Source organism: Crocodylus porosus, unplaced genomic scaffold, assembly GCF_001723895.1.
Source record: "Crocodylus porosus isolate Cpor-Errol unplaced genomic scaffold, CroPor_comp1, whole genome shotgun sequence".
Taxonomy (NCBI): domain Eukaryota; kingdom Metazoa; phylum Chordata; order Crocodylia; family Crocodylidae; genus Crocodylus; species Crocodylus porosus.
Window position 1 is genome coordinate 35,021,176 of NW_017728951.1, and position 22,426 is coordinate 35,043,601.

The 22,426-nt window shown below is 45.7% G+C and overlaps 1 protein-coding gene across 5 annotated transcripts in view; it reads left to right on the plus strand.

The window, feature by feature from the left end:
• Nucleotides 1-22,426, plus strand: part of ARHGAP22 (Rho GTPase activating protein 22) — a 333,567-nt gene that overhangs the window by 166,879 nt on the left and 144,262 nt on the right. The window lies entirely within an intron of this gene.

Here is a 22,426-nt window from a genome sequence, read left to right on the forward strand (position 1 = left end):
TCACCCCCCCCTCCCCCAGACCTGCTGGTGCCTGTCACTTCTGACTCACAGGTCCCTAGCCTCGCTGGTGCCCCTCACTCCTGACCCACAGTTGCCCACTCCCCCAGCCCAGATTTGCTGCTGATGGTGGATGGGGGCAGGGCTGTTCAATGGGCAGCCCTCTTAGCCAGTCAGCAGCTGGGGGGGGCAGGGGAGAGGGCAGCTGACATTTTGCTGTTTCTCTTCATGCCAGCGGCTTCCCCCTCCCATCCCCCTGTCCTCCCCTTAGCAGGATGTGAGGCTTGGCCACAGTGGCCTGAGCATTTTATTTTTAGTAAGCTTTTTTTCCCCTTGGTGATCCTGTGCCAAACTTGGAGGGATCACCATTTTTGCAGGGTTTGCAGAAACTACTTTTTTTCATGGTTTCTGTGTTAAAAAAAAAAAGATGCAGAATCACGAAAAAGTAAATACCTATTTATGAGTCTTTAAATCCAAGTCACTAAGAGGAAGCTTGGTCACACTCTCCCTTCCTATCAGTTTCCCAGATCCCTGGCTCTTCCATCCCCAATACTACCCTGAGTTGGAGCCTAGGTTAAAGTACCACAAACAACAGTAATTCTTGGCATTTTCATTACAGGATCCTGTGGCAGTTGGTTTGGTGCTCCTGATACTTTAAGAGTAGGCAGGTTAGGGCTGAAGCAGCCTGGGCTGATTGCAGTCATCTGACCCTGGAGAAGGATACGAGCCCAGGCCCTGAGATGATCCAGCAGTAACATCTTGGAGCCTGCTGAGAGAGCACCACCTCAGCAGGATGGCTGCAGCTTCAGAAGGGCTACAGCAAGAACCTGTCTGGAGGTATGGGAAGGAACTAAGGGGAGGAGGAGGCTCCTAGGGACCCAGGAAAGGGTCTGGATCCCAGATTGAGGGGCTGAGCATGTGGGACCAGTGAGGGTCCAAGAACCCCCCAGACAAGGGGCTAAACAGAAGGGAACATCAATGAGGATGCCAAGTTTGAGGCACGGAAAATGGTGTAGGGGAGGAACGGAGCCATGCAATTATTCCATAAGGCAGTGACAATGGGCATCTGGTGCTCATTTGAGAGAGCAATTTGAAAAGCCCTGGTGCAGCCTCCCTTATAAAAGTAACAGACATAAAGGCATGGCAGGTGAATGAAGGGGTGATCGCCCACAAAGTGAGGGCTGCAGCGATTCCAGGGGCTTCAAAGCCACCCCTGGAGAGGAACCCTGTCACAGATCTTCAAGAACTTTCTACACTGATAGTTGTCTCCCACCTGGCCGGGTGGGACTTACCTGCTGGGGAGGCATGCCCCAAATAATTTTTTCTGCCTCTGCCTCAATCTGCCCCCACGTCCCTCCCCACAGAAGTCTGCTGAGGGGGGAGGGGGTAACAGCGGCACACAGTAGATCTTGGATTGCTTTTAAATACCAAAGGTGATCTACTTAAAACAGTTGGAGACCACTGCACTAGCAGGACTAACAGGAGCTTTCATTTCTTCCCTTGGTCCCTTCTGGCTTCACTGTCGAATTCTTTTACTCTTGTGTTTTACAGGGAACAGGGGGTGGAAACTGACATCACCTGGTGTCTCATTTCACTGCCATACATTTTTTTATAGTGGCAGAAATGCTTTCCTTTTCTTTTTCATGTCCTTGTGACAAGTTGTTTAGAAGAATTCACAGCCTCCTGCTGCTGCTTTCAGGTTCCCATCATACCTTCTTGCTTGCAGTGGGAGAACATCCATGGGTCCCATGGATCCTATGTGTTCCACCATGCTTAGGCTGCAAATTTGAGATGCCCATGCATGGAGGTGTGGGGGAACTTACACCCCCTTATCACCCTATATGGCCATCTAGGTATCAGTAAAAACAATTCCTCTTGTTCAGTAGCATTACCCACATTTTACAGATAGGAAACCAAGGTATGACATGTATAAGTGACTTGCCCTTGATTGTGGAGTGAGTCAGAAGTTCATCTGGAAATTGGATCTAGGATTCTTATCTAACAGTTGGGGGCTTTAACTGCTAGGCAACACATCCTATTGAAAGAACTTTCCAGGTATGTTTTCCAAGTACCTTTGCTTTGTGTCTGGGCCTTGCTGGAATAATTAGAGGGTCTGATTCAGGACTGGTGTCTGTAATTCTTTACTAGAAAACACAGCTTACAAATTAAAAAGCCATGAGTTCCACTAAAGCCTCATGCATATTTAGCCACAAATTTCCCATGGAAAGGCAACGTTTAATGTACTAGCAACTCAGTAGTTCAGCTCTTTCAAAGGGTATGCTGGCTGTTCGATTCTGCCATCTCTGACCTATTGTTCATGTTCAACTCCCAGCAGAACCCATTTTGTTGAGAACTCAAAGCAGAATAATTATTTACAGTTTACTAGTGCATTTCCTGACACGTGCAGCTACAACAATAACTTATATTCTCAGGACTGCACTGCTGACGAAACCTAAGGCAGCAATTGTAAATCACCAGCTATTGCGGAATGGTTCACAAAATTAGAGCCATGTAAAGATGGACACTAAAAAAAAATGCTTCATGTATATAAGACATTTTAATCCACTTCCTAAGTATGCTTCCTGGGATGTTAGTCTTATGTATTCCCATTTTAGAGATGAAGAACCTCAGTTAAAAGGGAGTTAAGGGTCTACCTTACAAATGTGATGATGAGCAACTACCACTTCAACTGAAGGTCTCAGGCAGGAGGGGGGACTCCTATCTCTGCAAATCAAGAGTTACGTGATTTCTTCAAGGCTGTACAGCAAATCAGTGTAAGAGCTGGGGAGGAAATCTGGGGAGCCTGCCTCTCAAACAACCACTGAATTCAGCCATTATCACAAAATCACAGAAAATTAGGGTTGGAAGGGACCTCAGGAGGTCATCTAATCCAGCCTTCTGCTCAAAGTGGGACCATCCCCAACTAGATTGTCCTGCCCAAGGGTTTGTCTAGCCAGGTCTTAAACCTCCAAGGATGGAGACTCCGCGGCCACTCTGGGTAGCCTGTTTCACTGCTTTACTACCCTCCTTGTGAGAGACTTTTTCCTAACACCTAACCTAAACTTCCTCTGCTGCAACTTGACACCATTGCACTTTGTTCTGCAATCTGCCACCACCAAGATCTAGTTCCGTCCTCTTTGGAACCTCCCTTCAGAAACCACCTGAAGGGTGTTGAAGGCTGCTGTTAAATCCCTCCTCAGTCTTCTCTTCTCCAGACTAAATATGCCCAGTTCTCTTAGCGTCTTCTCAGAAGTCATGTGCCCAGCCCCCTAATGATTTCTGTTACCCTTTACTGGACTCTCTCCAATTTGTCTACATCTTTTTTTGTAGTGGAGGGGAGCGGGGGACAACACTGGACACAGTACTCTGGATGTGGCCTCACCAGTGCTGAATAGAAGGAATTAATTACTTCCCTCAATCTGCTGACAGTGTTCCTACTAATGCAGCCCAGTATGCCATTGGCCTTCTTTGCAATAAGGGCACACCGTTGGCTCATATTCAGTTCATTTTCCGCTATAAGCTGCAGGGACTTTTCCTCAGAGCTGCTGCTTAGTCAGTTGGTCCCCATCCTGTACTGGTGCAGGGGATTGTTCTGTCCTAAGTGCAGTACCTAGAACTTGTCCTTATTGAACCTCATGAGATTTCTTTTGGCCCAGTCCTCCAATTTGTCTGGGTCACTATGAATCCTAGCCCTACCCTCCAGCATAACTACTATTCCCCCCCAGCTTGGTGTCATGTGTAAACTTGCTGAGGGTGCACTGTATGCCATCTTCTAGGTCATGGATGAAAATATGAAACAAAACCAGCTCCAGGACCAACCCCTGAGGCACTCCACATGATACCAGCTGCCAAATAGACATCGAGCCATTGAGCCCAATGATCCAGCCAGTTTTCTATTCACTTCACAGTCCATTCATCTAACCTGAACTTCCTTAACTTGCTTGTGAGAATGTTGTGGGAGACTATATCAATAGGCTTGTTAAAGTCAAGGTATATCATGTCCACTGCTCTCCCCCATCCATACAACCAGTTATCTCATCATAGAAGGCAATCAGGTTGGTCAGGCATGACCTGCCTTTGGTGAACCCCTGCTGACTGTTCATAATCACCTCTTCTGCCAAGTGCTTGGAAATGGATTACTTGAGGACCTTCTCCCTGATTTTTTTTTTTCCAGATACTGAAGTGAGGCTGACCATTCTGTAGTTCCCTGGATCCTCCTTCTTCCCTTTCTTAAAGATGAGCTCTATATTTGCTCCTTTGCAATCATCCGTGATCTCCTGATCACCATGAGTTTTTAAAGTTAATGGCCAGCAGCTCTACAGTCACATCTGCCATCTCCCTTAGCACCCTCAGGTACATTGCAAGGTTTGTTATAATTTGTTTTGTGCAGCATAGTGAGGATTTCACAGAACCATTTTGTACCCTAAATGAACCATGCATATGTGTGTCATATCTGGATTGTGTTTGGCTACTTGTCACCATGCCACACAGCACCATAGCTGAACCTTTTACTCCTGATCTCTCCCTCATCACCAGATTTTGATCGCAAGAAAAAGTGTCCCACAAAAAGCTACTCAAGCGTCCCAATGATATATGCACAGAATCCAGTCCTAAAGCACCAGTTAACCCTCAAACCTGCTTCCCTGTGTTCATTGCAAATGTATTGACCCCCCTCATTAAGCCAACCAGGTCCCAGGTACTCAGCATAACTTCCTCCCACAATCTGCACAGTGGCAGATAGGGCAAGAAGCAGAAAGTAAAGCAGCGAATAGGATGGGGAACACAGGGAAGAAAGCAGAAGGCAGAACAACAGATCAGAGAGGGAGCACAGGGCTGGAAGCAGAAAGCAGAGCAGTAGTTTGGACAGGGGAAAGAGATCGGAGTGGTACTTGGGGAGGTTGTGAGGCTAATTTGTGGCATGCCTGCCAAAAACATTGGCTCCCACTGTTTTAGTGGTGTGATAGTGAGGGGCTGTTTTGGAGCAGAAGGACCAATATTTTAGCCTTGCTGTTGCTGTGAAGTTTCAAATAGTCTTAATATGCAGTATCATAATATAGATGGGCTCAATATTAGGCAGAGGGATTCTTATTAATGAAACACATTATCTGAAGTACACATGCTCGAGAGATCTTCAGCCTTTTCAAAGGGCTGATTTTCCTACCAACACTTAGGACTGGGACATAAGATTTGCCAGAAATGTTCAGACCCTGCTTTACCTTCAGGCACAGTTGTGCATTTCTGGTATTTCCCTGGTTCTGAATAAATCTACTGCATGGTGGATGATGGATACCATATGGCCAAGACCAGACCCATGTGGACTGTTTGCAACAGAACCTAGATCCATGAAAGATGTATCTGCCATTGTGATCTAGGGCAGACTAAGGTCTTCTTCACCCAAAAGCTTGGGTAAGGAAATTTGTACCTTTTTCAGGCTCATGGGTCACTGAAATCATTAAATGTCTGGGAGTTCTTGTGGTTTTAACAAAAAAATCATTCAGTTATGCTATTCTGACTGAGTTTTGGTTTAAAGCATGGAGGTTTTTCAAAACCAAGGTTCAGAGAGAGATGTGAGATTTGGAGAGATGCTGGATGAGGAGCTTGGAGGAGTGTCTGTGAAGTCAAATGTCTCAGAGGCTAAAAACAGACATTGGATTTCTCCTGGGACAAAGCCTTTTATTCTGAGATCCTACAGATGTACTCACTGTCCCACTTTAAATACTTGTGAAATACTGAGATAACCCCCTCACACACATACATGCACACAGACAATTGGAGCTAATTCTAATTAATGGCCATTCAAGCTGCATGTGTAAACAACCGTGTTAATGACTGTGCCACACCTATGGGACAGTCAGACCCTGGATAACCCCAATATAAACCCAATATGAAGAACAAATGGAAAGACAAGGCTAAGGAGATTCAACATCTTGCTGACATCCATGATATGGATGGTTTCTTCAGTGCCACCAAAGCCATCTATGGTCTGAGCAGTCAGGGACCAACCCCCTTGAGACTTAAGGATGAAGGAGACCTGATCAGGAAAGGGGAGTCATTAATGCCCGTTGGAGGGAACATTTTGAAGACCTTCTCAATTGAGGCTGTGCTGTTGATTAGAGTGTTCTCAATTCCATTGTGCAACATGCAGTCAGAGACTATTTTGGAATCCCTCCAACCCTTGACAAGGTGAGGAAAGCCATCAAGTAGATGAAGAACAACAAAGCATCTGGAATCCTTGCTGAAATCTGCAAACAGTGAAGAGAACAGCTCACAGCTTCATGCCCTCATTTTAAGGATCTGGAATTATGAAGAAATCCCAGATGACCTCAGGGATGCCCCAGTTATGACAGTCATCAAGAAAGGAGACAAATCTGACTGTGGAAACTACAGAAGGATTACCTTGCTGTCCACCACAGGGAAGATCATTGCTAGAACCCTCCTAAACCATCTCCTTCCACTTGCTGGAGAGCTCCTCCCAAAATCTCAATGGGGTTTACCAGAGACACAAGTGACATGATCTTCACAGCTCACCAGCTGCAGGAGAAATTCCAGGAACAACACAAACCTCTCTACATGGCCTTCTTGGACCTCATGAAAGCCTTCAACTCTGTCAACCGAGAAGCATTGTGAAGGATCCTTCTGAAGTACAGATGCCCACTAAAATTTGCCACCATTCTCTGCCTACTCCATGACGGTATGTGAGTGGCGTTTCACAGTAACGGATCTATCACAGATCCCTTTGAGGTTAAAACAGGAGTTATCATCATTGCTCCAACACTCTTCTCAATATTTCTTGCTGCAATGCTACATCTGACCACCAACAAGCTTCCAGCTGGAATGGAGGTAAATTACTGAATGGATGGTAAGCTGTTTAACCTGAGCTGACTCCAAGCCAAGACCAAGACTACCCCAACCTCAGTCATTGTGCTTCAGTACACGGATGATGCTGTAACATATGCTCACTCGGAAGCAGACCTTCAGGCAATCATGGACACCAAGGCATACAAGAAAATGGGACTGATGCCTAGAATTCAGAAGACTAAGACTCCACGAACAAGCTCCTAATAAACAGTCTCCAGCTCCAGTAATCCAGATCCATGGTAAAACTCTGGAGAACATTGAGTATTTCCCGTATCTCAGAAGCTATCTCTCGCAGAAGGCTAACATTGATGAAGGAAATCTAATATTGCCTCAAATGTGCAAATGCCACCTTTGGACACCTGAAGAAATGGGTGTTCAAAGATTGTGACATCAGATCCAAAACCAAGTTCATGGTTTATCAAACAGTTGTGATCTCCATCTTGCTGTACAGATCTGAGATATGGACAACAGACAAGAGATATCTAAAGTTGTTTGAGAAGCATCAACGCTTCCTGCAGAAGATCCTCCAAGTCCAGTTGGAAGACGGACACACCAATATCAGTGTCTACCTGCAATCAAACACCATGACTATTGATGCGATCATCCAACATCAACTTTGTCGGGCCAGCTATGTCATCCGGATGTCTGACTCCAGACTCCCAAAGCAAGTTTTATTTTCCCTGCTCAGCCAAGGCATACACTCAAAAGGAGGGCAGAGGAAGTGCTTCAGGGACATTCTGAAGGCCATTTAAAAAATGCAACATCAAGGTCAACTTGTGGGAGACTATTGTCTGGGCCTGCCCCAAATGGAGGAAGAGTCTGCTTTAGGGATCTAAGTCAGGGGTTGTCAACCGTGGGTATGTGTACCCCTGAGGGTACTTGGGAAGGCTCTAGGGGGTACGTGTGGGTGGGCAGGGATGGATTGCCGCCACCCATTACCTTGTGCCGCCACCTCCCAGCAGCAGGGCAGCGAGGGATGAGGGCTGCAGCTCCCCTCTGGGCTGCACAGGTGTTGCCTAGCTAGCTGGACATGGCAGGTGGGGAGGGAAGCTGGCACGTGGTTCTGTGTCTGGCTGCGTGCTACCCCCACACCCCGTAAAAGCCATGCCCCCAACCTCCCCACTCCGCATCCGGCTGCATGCCCTGCCCCCGAGTCCACTTAACTTATTAAAAAAGGTTGAAAACGTGTGATCTAAGTATTTTGAAACCTCATAACAACAACGGGAGAAGGAGAAGTGGGAGTGGCAGAACTAGCATGTCATGGACCAAATCAGGAATCTAACACCACCCACTTCACATGGAAACATGTAACCGAGCTGCAGTAGAGTCTGTTGATCCTGGATAGGCCTCATCAGCCACCTTCAGATACACAGGTAAGCAAGGATCCTGGTTTTCTCTAATTTAAAAAACATCCAATTTTCCATTTAAAAAAAGTAACCCCGAATCTACATTTTTCCGTGATTTAAATGCAACACTGCTAATATATAGAAGTGTGTATATATGTGTATATATATATATAGTGGTGTTGCATCTTAATCATGGAAAAATGTGGATTTGGGGTTAATTTTTTTAAATGAAAATTGGGGATTTTTTTTAAATCAGAGAAAACCGGGATCTCTGCAGATAAAACAACCATGAAAGGCAATCATCCTCGACTCTGAGGGATTGCTGAAAAAGAAGGAATCCCACTTCTGTTTGGGTAGACTTACACATTACAGTTAGCACTTGTTAACTCTAAGGCAGGGGTAGGCAACTTTTATAGGCTGGAGTGCCAAAAAAAACTACAGTGTCTATCTTGGAAGGTGCCAGAGTGCCAGCATGCCAGAAAAACAAAACAAGGGTGGGGGTATATGGCAGGACTCACTGCATATTAGTATAGTTAATAATCATAAATGTTCCCTTTTTTTACAGTAAATACCAGATTTTCTAAAAATACTAAACCTGGTGACAATAAATAAAACTTCTTATACTACCGTTGTTCTTGTGTATATGTTTTGTTAATCGTTTTGTGATGAGAATGAGAAAAAGAGAGAAAGAAAAGAATGAAAAAAGAGAGAAAGAGAAGAAAAAGACAAAAAAGAAGGGAGAGAGAAAAAAGAAAGAAGAGAAGAAAAAGAAAAGAGGGAAAGAAAGAAAGAAAAAGATGAGAGATAAAAAAAGAAAGAGGGTGACCCTCACGGCCAGTGTCTCCCACTACTACCAGCTGTGGCTCAGGCCTCTGACCCAGGGCAGTGTCCAGCAGAGGGAGTCAGCAACATGCCAGCACCAGCCACCAGGGCTGGGGCACTCAAGCCTCCCTGATGGTCCCAGAGTGGGCAGAGGGAAGGCCTAGCTGGGGCTCAGGCAAATGGACACCCCATCCCACAGCTGCTGTACCCAGCCTCCCATACTCCATCCATGTCACTTTGCTATGCGCTAGAGTGCAGGGGCTTGCCCTGAGACAAAGCAGTGGCACAAATATGTACTGCTGCTTTTTGTGCTATGGGAAACGCACACGTCTACACATGCACGCTTATCTGGATGCAACCCTTGATGGCACTTAGCACTTGTTAACAAGTGTGAATATATGGTGATACTTGTTTTAAGTGCCCTTAAAAAGGTTTAATTGTAATGTCTAATCTCACCCTTATTCTGAACTTTGGTTTAATACCCTCTTTGTTGGACAGGAGAACCCCACAACCCTAACACCGTGCTGGGATACTTGCTGCCTATTTGACTGACCAGTTTTTCTGAAGAACTTTGCTTTTCCCTTGCTAACCTGGCCTTGTAATTTAGGATCTTGAGATATAACTGTATTAAGTATTCAGCCGGGAGGTCCTTCTTGAATTGCATATCCAGTATTATTGCTCTCATTAACAATGCCTGAGAGTATAGCTGAGTGCATAAAATCTGCCTTTCTATCAGTATTCTAGACTGAGGAAATAAGTTTAGATTAACTGCTTTGTTAAATGTTTAGGCACTAAATAATGTAGCACTTGAGAAATGCATGGCATATTTGTTACTTTTCATCTGATTATTAAACATTGAGAGGTGCGGAAAGAATTGTAGTCAAAACTCAATATCAAGTTAATAAGCTTCCTTTACATTGCTCTTTAATATTCATGTTGTCAGAAGTATCTCCTAAAGAAACTAGTTAAGCCACTTTTTAAACAAAATGAGGCTCGCAGTGGCATTGGTGTGAATAAATTGTTCTATTTAACCATATTGATGTGACACTGTTAATATTATTAACCTATTCTAGAGCGTGCAAATATGAGACATTGAGAACTGGATAATAGCCTGAAAATGAAGTATATTATCTTTCGTTACAGAACAGTCTCGGCCTATCTGTAAAACAGAAGCAGTGATAATGCTAGTGAAAAGATAATCTGGCCAAAATAAAGTTGGCCAATATTTTTAAATGTGAGTAATTAGTTAATTAGTCACAAAAGCTTATGCTACAGATAATATATCTGATTTAGTTAGTCTGTACAGTTCAAATATACCCTGCCTTCTGCCTGACTTCAGACCATTGCAGCTAACTGCCTCTTACAAGACTAAACCAGAGCTTTCAAATAGGAATCCAGAGTATTACAAGCATTCTGACCTGTTGTTGTCTCTGAGTTCTTTTCAATAGAAGAATTGCTATATTAATTTTCTGTAGGTAAAAAGTGAGTGAAAACTAAGAGCTGGCATTTTCTAAGGGATGACTTGCATCTAAAAAGGTTCAGAACCACTGAGTTGAAGTCTGAAGGGCCAAATCACTCATATCTGAATAATAAACTCCAGGGAACGAGCATAGGGTTGTCTTCAAAATTATATTTTTCAGGACTTTGTCCATGCTAATTTGAGCACTCTGGGAACTTATTCAACCCCCTTACACTGAAAGGAAGATGTCAAGCTGTTTGGCTTAACTTTTCTATTTCTATTGATCCATTCAATTACTCTTTATTTTATCCTTTTACCAATTTGCTTCTTCCTCTCCATGGTGTTATACCTTTCAGGTAGGTGAATAGATCTTAAGGCCAGAAAGGTATATTATGAACATTGAGTCACCTTGTATAACACAGCAAGAAAAATTCTCTCAGCAGTTCCTATATGGGGCCCTAATACTAGTAGTTGAGCTAGAGAAGATCTTTAAGAAAGAGACTCCGCGTGATGGAGAATCTACCACACAGTATGCAAAGCTCCATTCCATTTCTGAAATCACTCCAGTGGGCCCTGAAGAGATGGCAGGTAGAACCCAAGGTTTTCCACTGCTTTCATTGCAGGGCCAGGTAGATCTTCTGTGCCAGGGACAGACATTACACATAAACCTATATAAATGATCAGAAACTGGGACAGACATTACACATAAACCTATATACATGATCAGAAACTGGTTTAAACCTGTAACAGAACTGATATTCAGTGCACGTAAACCAGTTTGAAAATGGCTGAAACAAGTTTGAGATACACCTGATTGAATGTAGTATCACCCTACTACTACTATTTGGGTCAAACCAGTTTATGAAATGTCTGTCAATGTCTGTTTATGAAATGTCTGTCCCAGACCCCTTCCTGGTTTAAGTTAAATCAGAGTCCGCCAGCATCCAAGATACTTTGCAGCCTTGGGCTGGGCTGTACTCTCTGCTCCAGAGAACAGGGCTGGCCCCTCCCCTCCCCTCTGATCCCTAGTCAGAGCCCTGGCTTCCCCCTGCCCTCCCCTCCCCCTGGCTGCTTGCTGCTCAAGCAGGGATTCCCCCTCCTTCCCTGCCTCTCACATCATGGACCCTAGCCACACAGACCCTTGACATTTAGTAATGACATCTAGCTAATGCTGAGAGGTGTCTGTGTCTCCTATTTCACTGAGACAGACAGAACAGTGTCTGCTTAGGGCTTTTTGGAGCTAATCAACAGGTCAGCTGGTAATGTCCCTCCATTCCTTCCTTGGAAAAAGGTTGTTAAAAAGAGCTTGAACTAATGAGAGAGGCTTTTGTTTTGTTGATGGTCTGATAAATGCTGTGTTATCAGCTCCCTGTTGGCCCCCTCACCTGTCAGGTTTGCAGACTGTATGAAGTGGGGAGGGAGATTGAAAAGGTCAGTATCATCAACAGATGCATGCACTGCACACCCTCCCTTTGCCTCAGAGTGCTAGCTGGGGGTTGGGGGCTGGCAACACTCCCGCGCCTTGAGCAGTGAGTGGGGAAAAGCCTGGGACTGTGCAGGCAAGGTGTGGGTCTATTAACTTGCAACTTGGTTCCATCTAGGCAGGTTAAACTAACCTGCAAAGATTGAATCAATTCAGGCTCAGGCTTTTTGACTGTCTCTCCCTAGCCCAGGGGCTTTGGACTTAACTATGCATGGGAACAGTATCTCATATTGCTAATGTGCATGTAATTATGGGATGGGAGTATGCAGTTGTTAAGGGCTAAACTTATTGTAGGGATATGCTTGTTCTGTTTGGAGATGCGCATTATTAATTGTCAATGCAGTCACTGGTGTGGGCAGTAATGAAAGATTCCATATGGTCAGCATTGCCCCTGTAATCAGCTTGTCTTTCTTTGATTACATAGCATGCTGAGTGACAGCAGACTCAGTGCTCCTCACTCCTTGTCATTTTTAGCTCTTTGAGAGGGAGGCAGTTCCATTTTAATGTTGCCGCATCTTTGTGTTCATGACCTTAGAGCAGTGGTTCCCAATCTGTGGTACGGGTACCACCAGTGGTACGCAGACAACCTGTCAGTGGTACGCGTTAACAGATTTTGTATAATTACTTTATATGACAAAAATTTGCTTGTGGTACTTAAGGTTGAACTGAAAAATTTGCTGGTGGTACTTAAAGTTGTATCATTTTAAATTGGTGGTGCACAATCTGTCATAGTTTGGGAACCGCTGCCTTAGATCAACAAAGAAGTTATACTTAACAGTGGAAGTATTCCTTTATTCAGTCGTTTGGTTACGTGGTATCCAGACCCTGCAGTAGTCTGCGGGACCTTACCTGTTCAGCCGCACCTTAAAATATCCTTACATATCTACTACTGCTTTATATTCACAATACACATCTCATCATATCCCAGTGAAGGGACTGGAAGCATATGGGATAGTGTTATGGGTTGAAGAGGGCATTTACTAGTCCATTCCACCAGGGGTAGAAGGATGTTAAACCAGGTGGAAAAAATGCATGGTCACAGGAGAAGAAATTCTGTCAAAGTAACATGGTGGGATCCTAGATTTACAGTCTCAGTGACATGTATATCAGTCTGTCGTTGCAAATCAAAGAAGTCTCTTCTTATTCCAAGAGCTGCAGACTGAATTTTAAGGCCAAAGCTATGTTCTGTCCAGTCTACATCTTAAAATATTTCTCTAAACTAAAGTTGTGCTTTGGGATGTGAACTTCTATTCAGCAGACATATGACTGTGCAATAGTTTCCCAGCATAAAACATGCACTATACCCCTACTTGTTGTGGTGCCAACAAAAATTGCAGCCCTGCATCCTGCATGTTCAGTGGTGATCCATGTGTGTTACTTCTGCTATGGAACTGCACCATCTTCACTTGCAACTCTCTACGCTTGATTTTTCATAAGCTGCGTATATTAAACGAGGGGTTCCCAAAGTTGGCTCACGTAGGGCACTTGATGAGCAGGACATCATTCTGAAGCGTTGCATAACCAAAGGAATCTGCACTGCAGTTCAGTAGATAAATCATAATATTATATGGTGTACTTTTCTTTGATTCTATTATATCTTTTACATATGCAAAATTATAATGAGAATCAAGCATCATTCTATTACAAAAGACATCCATTATCCTTAACAATGGATCACAGGGCTGCTGCTAAGCTTTTTCAGTCAGATAATACTGAACAGTCAATGGCCACAGCTTTACCAATCAGCTGGGTCTCTTGAGAAGAGTGACCATTAAAAATTCCTTTGTGGTCCAGGAGTGAATCATAGGCCCCACTTTGGGAAGCCCTGCTTTAGACCTTTAACTAGTGGGAAATTCCTGCTACTTAAAAGGTACCTGAACAGAACACTGAGAGAAGAAAATCTTCTGTTTAGCCACAGGACTGGAAAAAGCAGAGCAAGCTTTGCTTGAACTACTCCCACAATGTGCTGCCTCAAAAATATTTACTTCTGGAGACAAAAATATTACTTAAGAGATTTTCTTAGGAAAGAAAACATAGCTTTTCCTGCCACAAGGAGGAGCACAAAAGCAAGGCTTCTTAAAGTTCATACTGGGAAGAGCTGTGTTGTTTGGACTAAGATAGCAGGTCCCTCTCCCTGAGGGAGAAGCAAGCTGGTTTTGGCATTGAACTCCTCCAAGCATTAAGCTCCTTGTTATTGTGAAGCATGGAGATAAGAGTGGGAAATTCTGCAAAGCCACATCTTGCCAGTTGCATCCTTCAGGATTTTGCCTGATATTGTTTAAATAATTCAGGTGACCATGTCACCACCTGGGATAAATGTAATAAAGGATTTGTGAACCAATTATCACAGGAGAAGCAGTCATAGAGCCCATCTGCTGAAGGAGCTCAGGGCAAAAATAACCTCAACAATGAGATTACAGCATTGCTTAGCCCTTCTCTTTGCTCTGTATTTGCAGCCTGTAACTAAATGGGTACTGATTTAGTTAATTCAATATCAAAACAAGCCATGCTGATGTACAGTTATCATGCTGTACCAGCGGCCATGCTAGGGAGCTGCCCCTATTTAACCAAATGGCATTTTAGTTTGGTTAAGATGCTGTCAAATGTAAGTGTCAACAAGCCCTTGGTGTTACATGATGGGATTCCACACTGCAAGCCCACTTGCCCAACACGTTAGCATCTTTCCTAATGTGTAGTTCTTCAGTTCCCTTGACAAGATAACAGATTTTTGGAAAAATATTTTAATTTCCCTGCAAAGCCCCTAAACTGAGAGAATGTTCCCTTTGTATTAAGCATACGCATTAAGCATTTTGAAATCAGGAAACAGCTTCTTCAGTAGCCTTACCTATAACCCCTCATTCATATGAACTATTATTACACTTGACACTTACAAAATGGTCTATTTCTAAAACACAATTGCATTCTTTCTTTTCTATGCACTTTTTATACAATTGTACTTGCCTTTAATACTGTGATTAACTTGCAAAGTCTATGAAAGTTGCTCGCTGAAGGTTGCTGTGTCAGTACACAGAACATCTAGTACGTGTGAAGTATACCAGACAGGCTAGCAGTGTTGGTATCTAGCGGTTCACAGTGGAAGTGTGACGTTTACTTTTGTCTGTTTTGTCTATTGAAATTAAATTTTTGGGGGTAGGGATTGTCTTCTACTGTGGGCCAAAACCTGCATCTCCCCCTTAACCTGCGTGTTTCTCCCAGCTACTTGTTATATTTGGGCAGAATTCTCTTGACCTTTGTGTACTTAAATGACAATTTTCAAATCACATGATGCCATTTTTGGCACTTCCACCCAGATTGTTGTTTTGTTACCCCTGCACTGTGAACAAGTAAGCCCTCATCTTTCACATAAGCTGTTTGGGAGAGTGACCACCAGTTATGCATTTGTACAGACCTTAGTACAACAGGGCCCAGCCTGACTGTAATAATCATACTGGTAATGTGTAATAATAATGTAATAATGGTAACAGGAGAAGGTAGGAAGAGATGGATGGTGTTACCCATTGGCAGACTGAAAGCAATGACTGATGCTGAAGATGATGTTGATGATAATTAGGAGCCTATCAAACTTGAGGAGGCAGCTGCCGAATTTCATAGGCAGATCCCAGGACCAGCAGCCATTTTCACAGGCCGAGCAAGGCAGTCCCCCCATGTGTCTCTCCATGGAGCCCTGGCAATCCTCTCCCTTCCTGCACATTGCTAGATGGTCTGAAACCATAGCTTAACTACCCTGATTAAGCCATTAATCAGGTATTAATCCATACGTTATTAATCAGGGTGCTTGAACTATGGTTTCAAGCCATCCCCAAGAGGGGAGACTGCACTGGGCTCCTGGGCTGACCATGGTAGGCATCTGGGAGACTGCACCAGGGCCCACAGAGCCCCAGCCTGGCTTGCTGGTGACAGCAAGTGCATGCATGCAATGAGCTGGGCTAGGGCCCTGTGGACCCCAGTGCAGCCTCCCAGCTGCCTGTCACAGCCAGCCCAGGATCCCAATGCAGCTGCCTAAAGCTATTCTACTTCACAGTGTAAGCAGCTCTGTCTCACTCCTGCCCTCCCCCTTCCCTCCTCCTTATATGCCCCCATGCTTTAAGTTTGCAGGGCTTCTTGCCCTTTTTCTCGACTTCTCTGTTCTTGCCAGTAAGGTGTTTTGGGTTGGTTTTTTTTGCAGTGAGCCCACCAAAATCGCAGAGCCTACTAATTTTAGCGAAGCCCATTCAATTTTGCATTTTCCACAGACATCACTCAATGGTGGATTCAGGAGTTTCCTAATGATAATGTTTGCAGAGCACCTAGCACAGAACTGGGTGAAAACCAGCCCACAGGCCAAATCTGGTCCATGGAGTGATTTGGCCCAGCCTGCAGGAGGTCCCTTGGCCCCTGCCAGGCAGCACTGGGACACCCCCATCCCATGTCAGTCCGCAGCTTGCTCCGGGATGACTGTGGCGCCAGCAGCTCCCAGCCCCACCGGCTCAGCATGGGGCATAGCAGCACAGAGTGGAACAGCATGGGGGCAGTGGCAGCAGTGGGAGCCCTGGCTGCATCTGGGGCTAGGGCGGAGGGCCAGTCTCCATGGAGACTGGCTAGGACTCACATGGGCAGGGTGCACAGCCAGGTGGGGAGCTACATGCTGCCACTGCCCCCACACCACGCCACTGTGCCACACACTGAGCTGTTGGGGCTGGGGTCTACCCAGCTGCTACCATGTGGACTTCCCAGGGCAAGCCGTGGACTGGCACAGGACATTGGATGCCCCAGCACTGCCTGTTTCCCCCAACCCCGGGCTTAGCCCAGTCCTGGCCACTGCTTCCAAGTGCATGGAAGGGCGTGGAGTAGCTGTCAGGACCACCCCTTCCCTTTCCTGCCTGCAGGCTCAGGTAGGACAGGGCAGGGAGGCTAAGTTCCCTCCCACTTGGTGGGTTTGGCGGTGACACATGGCCATTCCCTGACCCTGCATTCTCTCTTTGGTTTCCTGAGCCACCTCCATGGGGTTTGCAGCCTTCCTTTTCCCCTCATGGGTACTGCAGTCCCTCAGTGAGGCTCAGCAGTGGCTTCCAGTTCTGCCCCAGCTCTGTGTTCTCACCACTCCAGGATCCCAGCCCTGAATGCAGCTCCGGGGAGCCGTGTGAGGAACTGAGGCCAAGGCCAGGGATGGGATCATGGGGCAGTGGCAGCATGGGGCCTGGGCAAGGCAGAGCTGCAGTCTAGTTCTAGCCCATCCCTGCCCGTGGAACCTGTGCCTGCTGCAGGGGCATGCAGGAAGCTTATTGTGACTTTGGCCCAGCCCTAGCCCCACAGTGTCACTTCTCCATGACCCTGCCCTGTAATCCTGGCCTCTTCTACCTGCCCCAATCCTGAACATTGCTGACTGGGGCCCCATCCCACATAGGGAGTTTTGGTGAATTGGTTCAGGGGGGGAGCGGGGGGGTCGGCAGGGTGCTGACCTGGCCTGCAACAGCTCACCAAAACAGCCTATGTGGCCCTCGAACCCAAATCATTGCCCACCACTGACCTAGCACACCTGAATCCTATTCCTGGTTGAGGTTTTTATTTACTTCTGTAATAGCAATAGCCTGTCAGTGGCTAGATTATGCTCAGATGCACTTTGTTACTACATCTAAGTACACTGTTATTTCTTAATCCTTTGCACCTGAGTCATCCAGACATTTTCAGGTCAATTTATGGGAAAAGTCAGTTTCCTACTGACTTGTATGTGCCCAATCAAAAACATATTTAAAACTTACAAAGTACTGCCCCCCATATTAAAGGAGATCTGCTGGACCAAGAGCTGCCCCAGAGCCCCACTGGATATTCCAGCTGTGGTGTGGGAGAGTCAGAGATGGATTCCCCAAGTCCCCAAACTCTGTTTTTTCTTGTCTATCGTTTCTCCCACAGCTGTGGGAATGCTTAAAAATACAATCAACTAGGAAAAAAAAATAAGATCACTGCAGCTTTCAAATGTTTGGCTGGAGTCCAGACACATTGCTGCAGGAAACATTGTGGGGGTGGTAAGAAGAGCAGTGGGCACATGCATGCACACATATGCCCCCCCCCACCCCCTTAGAAAATAACTGTACTTAATTCTGGGAGTTTCTCACAAATTCCAGCTCCAGTAGGCACCCCACAGCCCAAGCTTGCATTTTTACTTGCCTGGCCCTTAACTAGCCTATCTCATTCATTCCATTGGGTTGTTATTAATAGAGGTCATTTGCTTGTTTATTTTTCCCCTTTCTCCCTGCTATTTTCCAGCCTACTTCCATTTTTCAGGAAGCTCTAGATGGTAAGAGAGAGGGGGGCAGGGAAATTACTAACTGTGGTACAGGCTTCAAAAGAGACACCCCAGGTCTTAAGCTCAGTCTTGCACCATCTCATATTGGGCCTTTTTGTAGGTGCCTTATACCAGCATTTTTCAAAAGAAAATAATGAAATTGAGAACACAATGTGAGCTGCCTTAGGCCTTATTTTTATGGTGTTGAACATCTGCAGCTGCTAGTGACTCCAGTGATGTCCCTCTACCAGTATTCCCTCTCCCAAGGCTGAACATGTGGCTACTGAGTACATATTGTATAGACCTGGGGTGCTCAGTCCCTGGTCTGTAAAGGCATGTCACCTGGCACACCAGGCTCCCCATGAATCCCAAAATTTGGTGACAGGGAGCAGTGGCAGCATTAATTGCACCTCCCTTACTGCTACGTTTGGGGACACATGGAGAGCCCAGCAGGCAGACAGAATGGTCTTGTGTGCTGACCTGTGAGGGATCTGGCCTGTGAACCAGCCCTCTGCCACTCATCTGACTCATGGGGCCAAAAGATTGAGCACCACTGGCATAAACACACACCTCTTGGAAAGCCATTGGTCCCCAGTTCTCCATTCTGCACGGTGGGTGTGGGAGGCCTCTAGTCCCTCTCTTCTTTTGTTTCCTCTACAAAGAATGGAAGCAAGGAAGCCAGTGAGTGGAAGCCAGACAAAAATAAAGAGGAGGAGGGAACGGTGCAGACAAGGCAGCGATGAATGAATGAAGGGTAAAAGGAATGGGTAAAAGAAGGATACCGGTAAGAAGCAAAGAGTAGGGGAGGCTGCCTGACTTTTAGGTCCTTGTTATACATTAATTTTAGGTGGCTCCTGGAGCTTTTAACCTCTGGATTGTCCAAATATTAACACCTAAAAACAGTTTTAAGAACACTTTAAGCTGCTTAAAGTTACATCACTCCAAGGCAGGTTTATCTCTGATCCGTTACCCAGCTCGTGTTCCTTTAATGTGTGGCTACTCCCCACAGATGAGCTGCCCAAATTGCAGCCCTTCAGCATCTTAGGATGCAGTGTCCCTTCCCTCATCCTCCTGTTCTGTGTGGACAAACTTTTTACCCCCTGAACTCTCCTGTTTCTGGCATCAAGCCAGCTCCCCCTCCTGCCCTGGTCGTGTGGCCTCGCCACCCTCAGTGGTGCAACCCTGTGCAAACAGCTTACAGAGCACATGCCAACCATCCAGTTCACAGGTCATGGATTAATCCCAAAGTGAGGTCTAAGGGATGTTGGGAAGGAATAAGGTAGTAGGTCAGATTAAGTCCCCTTTGCTGGGGCTTCCTTCCCAGGACAGAGGCAAAATCTCCCTCAAACGTGCCTTCTATCATCACTCCTACTTCAATCCAGGGAAGCATGACCCCCCACCCAAATCCCAAGTTTTTAAAACAAGAGACTTTAAAAAAAAAAATCCTCTGTATCTTTTTATTTTTACTACTTTTTTATCATTTGTGGCTGACTTCCTTCATTTCACCAACCTTCTCTCATTACCTTTCTACCTCCCATTTCATTACCCACCCTGATCCTGCTAACTCTCTGCCTCCCAGCTTCATGTTCTCACCCCCTCCCAACCCATCTCTCATACACCCCCACCTAGAGCAGGGGTAGAAGTTTGTCTAGGCTCACCAGCCCCATAGTGGCAACTCACCGCTGTAGCTCCTAGTCAGTGTTCTGCTTGCCAGCCCTCCAGTGACAAGTCAGCTGTGCAGATGGGGGGCAGTAAGAGGTTTTTAGAGTTAAGGTATGACTGCTAACTCCAAGCTTGAGCTAGTGCTAACACTGATCGATATTTGGGCAGCTCAAAGTGCAACATGTAACAAGTCCCTAAGCCAGCTCTTTGTTCCCCACAAGGAAAAGAATGACAGGGTGCATTGCTTAGGCTTTCTGCAAATCAGGCCAAATATGCTTTTCGCTTGGTGCCCAAAGCCACTGGCCATGTTTGGACTATTGGTCTTAACTTCCTGAGCCTAGTTTATATATCTGTATCTGTGCAACACTGCATGATATGTGACTGGAGCTGCTCTGAACTACCACAGTACAAATAAGATGGCAATACCTTCCTGCTTCCTAGTGGAGTGCCTGGGCTTACTTGTGCCATGCACAGTGTAGTGGCCAATTTTCAGTACTGGAGAAAATAGTCTTTCTTAACCCCCAGGATGGTGTTTGCGTTCAAAGATGTCACTGTACCCTCTGTCATGTTGGGAGTGTGCTTTGTCATTTCACCTGTAGCAGTCTGCTTCAGAATCACATTTTTGACCGCAGAAATTTGAGCCTCTGTTAGTCTGAGGGAGAAGAGTTAGTTTTCCATGTTCAAGATCCACTTTATTGGAGTGGGGCAAAATTATTTTGCTGAATATTACATTTGAGAAATATAGTTTATGAGGAAATTAAGCTCTTCATGAAATCAGTTGTGAATTGGTGAATTGTTTCAACTGAAAAAGAACAGGAAAAGGAATTTGAATATGTCAAATACTTCATTATCTTGTATTAGACCAACTAAACAGATGGGAAAAAGTTCTTTACAAGCTTATGGGCACCCGAAAGCTTGTAAAGAACTTTTTCCCATCGATTTAGTTGTTCTAATAAAAGATATTGCATCTACCCAAAGAACCTTTGTGACAGGGCGCGGTCACGAGGCTGGTCCAGATGCTGGCCTGCCCACATGTCTAGGGCAGTCTGCCCTGTCTCTCCTGCCACACCTTGATGCATAAATAATGGATGTAAAATATGGGAGGCTGCCCATTTTATACCCTGATGCCAAGGGCATTTATATATGGCTCCGACCTTCCCTATACTGTGTCCCATGCCTCTCAGATGTCATCCAGATTACAATCCCAGCCCCTAACTCCAGCCACACTCATTGGGCTCCATGATTCTCATACTGGGCTCCTTGCCCCTCACAGACACTTGGGCTCCTAGCCTCTGGGCTCCTTGCCTCACTAGGCTCCATGCCCCTCATTAGGCTCTGTGACCCCTCCAGTCTTTGGGCTCCTTGATCGTCACTCATTCTGGGCTCCTTGCCCCATTCTGGATCCCCTTGGCTCTGCCAACCTCCTTGCTGGGTTACCCACCAGGTTGTGTTTGCTAGGGCTATATGGTGCCCCATAATCATCTTTCACTAGGGAGGCAACTAATGTAGCATGTCCTGGGGACCACCCTGCTACAGACAGTTCCACCACGCTGTCCTACCCTAGCATGGTGTAGCTTTAGGTCATGTCCCAAGACCAGGAACCTCCTACCATCCTTTTAGTTCATGCCCTGTACCTATAAGATGTTAAGTGAGCAGTAGCTCCAGCTGGGTGAAGTTCCCCCTCCGGCTGCTTGCAGTAAACTGCTGGCCCTACTACTCGGGGTATGTCCTTACATCAGGCAGCTGGTCCCACTTCCCAGTCAAGAGGCCTTCTCCTGGCCATGTGACTCCTGATTGGGAGTGCAGCCACCTGCAGGCTGCTCTGCTGCCTGTTCTGGCCCTTAAAATGGCACACACCAAAGGTGCCCTGCCACAACCTTGCTTGCTTGTGCCTTAGACCAAGGCAGCTACAACCAAAAACCCTGTGATATGGAAGATATTGAATGTTGCCATTTGAAATGGAAACTTCACAGCTTGAAGAAAAAAGAAGCTAACCTTAACAGTGACAGAAGGGTGTTTGTGCCCCAGAGCTTGCAAAGAACTTTTTTCCAACTATTTAGTTGGTCTAATAAAAGATATCACATTTACCCAAACAAACTTGCCTTGCTATGTCCTTAGACCAACACAGCTTCAACCAACAACCCATTTTCAGAATTAACACTTTTTGAGAGAATTATTCTGGCACATGTCCATGAGGGGCAAGCAGGGGAGATTACGCTTAGGGGCAACCAACACGGGTTCATTAGAGGCAGGTCCTGTCAGACCAACCTGGTGGCCTTCTACGACCAGGTCACCAAATCCTTTAAATGCAGGGGTAGCAGTGGACATAGTCTTCCTGGACCTGAATCTCTTCAGTCTCCGCAAGAGGAGACTGAGGAGGGATCTTGTGGCTGCCTACAACTTTATCAGGAGCCACCAGCAGGGACTGGGGGAAGGTCTGTTCACCAGGGCCCCCCTTGGAGTCACCAGGAACAATGGCCACAAGCTGAGGGAGGATAGGTTTAGGTTAGATATTA